Source organism: Bufo bufo, chromosome 7, assembly GCF_905171765.1.
Source record: "Bufo bufo chromosome 7, aBufBuf1.1, whole genome shotgun sequence".
Taxonomy (NCBI): Eukaryota; Metazoa; Chordata; class Amphibia; order Anura; family Bufonidae; genus Bufo; species Bufo bufo.
In genome coordinates, this window is record NC_053395.1 from 202,875,483 (window position 1) to 202,880,881 (window position 5,399).

Below are 5,399 nucleotides of genomic sequence, written 5' to 3' on the forward strand. Positions count from 1 at the left end.
GACTTTGTTGGCCAACGAGGAATCCAGATTCCCACAGTGAGCTTCACTGAATATGACTTTTTTAGTTTTTTTTTCAGTGACCACTTTGTGAATCTGATGGTGGAGCAAACAAACTTGTTAGCCCAACAGTTCATTGCTCAACACCCGGGCTCATTTTTGGCTAGGGCCGGTGGCTGGACTCTGGTCAGTGCAGCCGAGATGAGGACGTTTTGGGGCCTCGTGCTGCACATGGGCCTAGTAAAAAAAAACAGTGTCAGGCAATAATGGAGTGGGGACGTCCTCTACCAGACCCCACTCTACTGTATGGCCATGACACGTTCCCGTTTTGAGGCCATTCGGAAATGGCTGCATTATGCAGATAATGCAGCATGTCCCCCCCGAGGTGATCCTGCCTATGACCGCCTGTACAAAATCAGGCCGGTCATCAATCACTTTGGGGCAAATTTTTTGGAGGCCTATGTACCTGGAAGGGAGCTCGCTGTTGATGAGTTTATTATTGCTTTCAAGGGTAGACTAATTTTCCGCCAGTATGTTCCCTCTAAGCGGGCGAAGTATGGCGTGAAGCTGTACAAACTTTGTGAGAGCAGCTCAGGGTAACATAGTAACATAGTAACATAGTAACATAGTACATAAGGCCGAAAAAAGACATTTGTCCATCCAGTTCGGCCTGTTATCCTGCAAGTTGATCCAGAGGAAAGCAAAAAAACCCTGTGAGGTAGAAGCCAATTTTCCTCACTTTAGGGGAATAAAAAATTCCTTCCCGACTCCAATCAGGCAATCAGAATAACTCCCTGGATCAACGACCCCTCTTTAGTAGCTATATCCTGTAATATTATTACACTTCAGAAATACATCCAGGCCCCTCTTGAATTCCATTATTGTACTCACCATCACCACCTCCTCAGGCAGAGAGCTCCATAGTCTCACTGCTCTTACCGTAAAGAATCCTTTTCTATGTTTGTGTACAAACCTTCTTTCCTCCAGATGCAGAGGATGTCCCCTCGTCACAGTCACAGTCCTGGGGATAAATAGATGATGGGATAGATCTCTGTACTGACCCCTGATATATTTATACATAGTAATTAGATCTCCCCTCAGTCGTCTTTTTTCTAACGTGAATAACCCTAATTTTAATAACTTAATAATCTTTCAGGGTCCTGTAGTCCCCCCATTCCAGTTATTACTTTAGTTGCCCTCCTCTGGACCCTCTCCAGCTCTGCTATGTCTGCCTTGTTCACTGGAGCCCAGAACTGTACTCCATGTGTGGTCTGACTAATGATTTGTAAAGTAGTAGGAATATGTTCTCATCACGGGCATCTATGCCCCTTTTGATGCAACCCATTATGTTATTGGCCTTGGCAGCAGCTGCCTGACACTGTTTTTTGCAGCTTAGTTTGCTGTTTATTAAAATTCCTAGATCCTTTTCCATGTCAGTGTTACCGAGTGTTTTACCATTTAGTATGTACGGGTGACTTGCATTATTCCTTCCCATGTGCATAACTTTACATTTGTCAGTGTTAACCTCATCTGCCACTTATCTGCCCAAGCCAGCAATCTATCCAGATCCCTCTGTAGTAGTATACTGTCCTCTTCAGTGTTAATTACTTTACACAGTTTAGTGTCATCTGCGAAAATTGATATTTTACTATGCAAGCCTTCTACAAGATCATTAATAAATATATTGAAGAGAATAGGGCCCAATACTGACCCCTGAGGTACTCCACTAGTGACAGTGACCTAATCTGAGTGTGTACCGTTAATAACCACCCTCTGTTTTCTATCATTGAGCCAGTTACTTACCCACTTACAGACGTTTTCTCCCAGTCCGAGCATTCTCATTTTATATACTAACCTTTTATGTGGTACAGTGTCAAATGCTTTGGAAAAGTCCAGATACACAACATCCATTGATTCGCCGCTGTCAAGTCTAGAACTTACTTCCTCATAGAAACTGATTAAATTAGTTTGACATGACCGATCCCTCACGAAGCCATGCTGATATGGCGTTATTTACTTATTTCCGTTAAGATGCTCTAAGATAGCATCTCTCAGAAAACCTTCAAACAGTTTACCCACAACAGATGTTAAACTTACCGGCCTATAGTTTCCAGGCTCTGTTTTTGGACCCTTTTTGAATATTGGCACCACATTTGCCATGCGCCAATCCTGTGGGACATTCCCTGTCAGTATAGAGTCCGCAAATATCAGAAATAAGGGTCTGGCTATGACATTACTTAATTCCCTTAGGATACGGGGGTGTATGCCATCCGGTCCTGGCGATTTGTCTATTTTGATCTTTTTAAGTCGCTGTTGCACTTCTTCCTGGGTCAGTCAGACAGGACACTTTTAATGGGGAATTTATTTCAACATTCAGCATTTCATCTGACAGTTTATTTTCCTCAGTGAATACATTGGAGAAAAAAATATTTAACAGCTTTGCTTTCTCCTCGTCGCTCTCTGCGAATCCCCCCTCATTACTCTTTAAAGGACCAACACCTTCAGATTTATACTTTTTAACATTTATATAATTGAAGAACATTTTAGGGTTAGTTTTACTCTCTTTGGCAATTAATCTCTCGGTCTCTAGTTTGGCCGCTTTTATTTGTTTTTTACATGTTCTATTTTTTTCCTTATAGTTTTTCAGTGCTTCTGTGCTACCCTCCTGTTTTAGTGTTTTATATGCTTTCTTTTTGTCATTTATTGCTTTCTTTACAGTTCTGTTTATCCACATTGGTTTCTTTTTGTTCCTTAACCTTTTATTCCCATACGGTATGTACCTCTCACAATGAGCTTTTAGGATGCTTTTAAACAGGGCTTTTTTTCTCAGAGAAAAGGTGGTGGAACTCAGCCCCACTCCCCTGGCCACGCCCCTACCCACCCCTAGGACCGCCCCCTAAAACCGCCCCTTTAGAGAACAGGGATGCAAGTAAAATTTGGGGGGACTATAAAAGTCCAGCCCAGCAAAGAAATCCCCCAGATGGGGATGGCACTGTTAATGGGGGATCTGGGGATGGCACTGTTAATGGGGGATCTGGGGATGGCATCCACAGATCCCCCATTCTATAACAGTGCAATCCACAGACCCCCCCACCCCATAACAGTGCCATCCACAGACCCCCCCATCCTATAACAGTGCAATCCACAGACCCCCCACCCCATAACAGTGCCATCCACAGACCCCCCCACCCCATAACAGTGCCATCCACAGACCCCCCCTTAACAGTGTCATCCACAGACCCCCCCCTTAACCATGCTATCCACAGACCCCCCCACCCCATAACAGTGCCATCCACAGACCCCCCCACCCCATAACAGTGCCATCCACAGACCCCCCTTAACAGTGCCATCCACAGACCCCCCCACCCCATAACAGTGCCATCCACAGACCCCCCCACCCCATAACAGTGCCATCCACAGACACCCCCCCACCCCATAACAGTGCCATCCACAGACCCCCCCCACCCTATAACAGTGCAATCCACAGACCCCCCACCCTATAACAGTGCCATCCACAGACCCCCCCACCCCATAACAGTGCCATCCACAGACCCCCCCACCCCATAACAGTGCCATCCACAGACCCCCCCACCCCTTAACAGTGCCATCCACAGACCCCCCCACCCCATAACAGTGCCATCCACAGACACCCCCCCACCCCATAACAGTGCCATCCACAGACCCCCCCCTTAACAGTGCCATCCACAGCCTCCCCACCCCATAACAGTGCCATCCACAGACCCCCCCACCCCATAACAGTGCCATCCACAGACCCCCCCACCCCATAACAGTGCTATCCACAGACTCCCCCCCCATTGCCGCTCCAGTACAGTTATAAAATGTGTAAAATTAATAATGATTCTATTCATGAGGCCCCCTCTGTAGTAGAACATTCAATATATCCATCCTACTCACAGGGCTGTTATCGTAATCCAGGCCTGCCGGGCAGACGAGCGGCAGCGTCACTGACTGACGTCACGTGCCTGCGCCGCCTGCTTCATTCATAAAGTAGGCCGGGCAGGCACGTGACGTCAGTCAGTGACGCTGCAGCTCGTCTGCCCGGCCGGCCTGGATTACGATAACAGCCCTGTGAGTAGGATGGATATATTGAATGTTCTACTACAGAGAGGGCCTCATGAATAGAATCATTATTAATTTTACACATTCTATAACTGTACTGGAGCAGGGCGCCGGAGCACAGTGAACGCACCGGCCCCCAGCTCCTCCTCCCAGTCCCTCCCCGCTGATACATCGCAGCCTGTGATGCTGGAGCATGGCAGGCTGCGATGTCAAAAGGTGGCGGAACGCCGTTCATTTTGTGGCTGTATTTTTATTTGTGAGGACTTTATCCCATTTAGTTAGGCCTATGGCCTCGCTTAGTTGGCTAAATTTTGCTTTTTTGAAGTTTGGTATTTTTGTTCCTCCCTGTAGAAACGCTCTTTTGAATGATAATTGGAAGGTTATTACTTTATGGTCACTATTTCCCAGGTGTCCCCCAACCTGCATGTCTGTTGTTCTGTCAGGTCTATTGGTTAATACTAAGTCCAGTATGGCCGTCCCTCTAGTCGGGTCCTGAACCAGTTGGGAGAGATAATTGTCTTTGGTTATTGCCAAGAATCTGTTTCCTTTATGAGATATACAAGTTTCAGTTTCCCAGTCTATATCTGGGTAGTTGAAGTCCCCCATAATAACCACCTCATTATGATTTGCCGCCTTGTCTATCTCGTTTAGTAGTAGATTTTCTGTGGACTCTGGTATATTAGGCGGTTTATAGTAAACTCCTATTAGTAATTTATTGTTGTTTTTAGCTCCATGTATCTATACCCACAGTGACTCCACATGTTCATGTCCCTCACTTATATCTTCACGGAGTGTGGGCTTTAGACAGGACTTTACATAAAGGCAGACCCCTCTCCCTCTCCGGTACACTTACAAGTTGTGTGTACGAGGGGCTAGATTCCCGTATTCAACCCCCAGAATGTCCCCCCACTCTGGGTGTTAGTGGGAAACTTGTGTGGGACCTTATGCACCCACTGCTAGATAAGGGTTACCACCTGTACGTGGATAACTTTTATACTAGTATCCCCTTGTTCCGGTCCCTCGCCGCTAGATCCATGTCCACTTGTGGGACCGTGCGGAAAAATCAGGTGCCTCCCTACCCACCCTCTACAGGTACCTATCCCCAGGGGTGAGACCCGTGCCCTTATCAGTGGAAACCTTTTGCTGATCAGATACAAGGACAAGAGGGATGTCCTTGTACTGTCCACAATTCATGGTAACGGAATCACCCCTGTCCCTGTGCGAGGTACCGCGGCAACGGTCCTCAAGCCAGATTGTATTGTCGACTACAATCGGTATATGGGAGGAATTGATCTCTCTGATCAAGTCCTCAAGCCATATAA

General features: G+C 46.6%; 1 long non-coding RNA gene across 1 annotated transcript; it reads right to left on the reverse strand.

The window, feature by feature from the left end:
• Nucleotides 1-444: 444 nt before the first annotated feature.
• On the reverse strand, nucleotides 445-5,008 carry LOC121008881. Its single transcript, XR_005780631.1, has 3 exons — nucleotides 4,969-5,008; nucleotides 1,939-1,941; nucleotides 445-573 (listed from the first exon to the last, which is right to left on the reverse strand). It is a non-coding gene; the product is annotated as an uncharacterized LOC121008881 (long non-coding RNA).
• Between the last annotated feature and the right edge of the window lie 391 nt (nucleotides 5,009-5,399).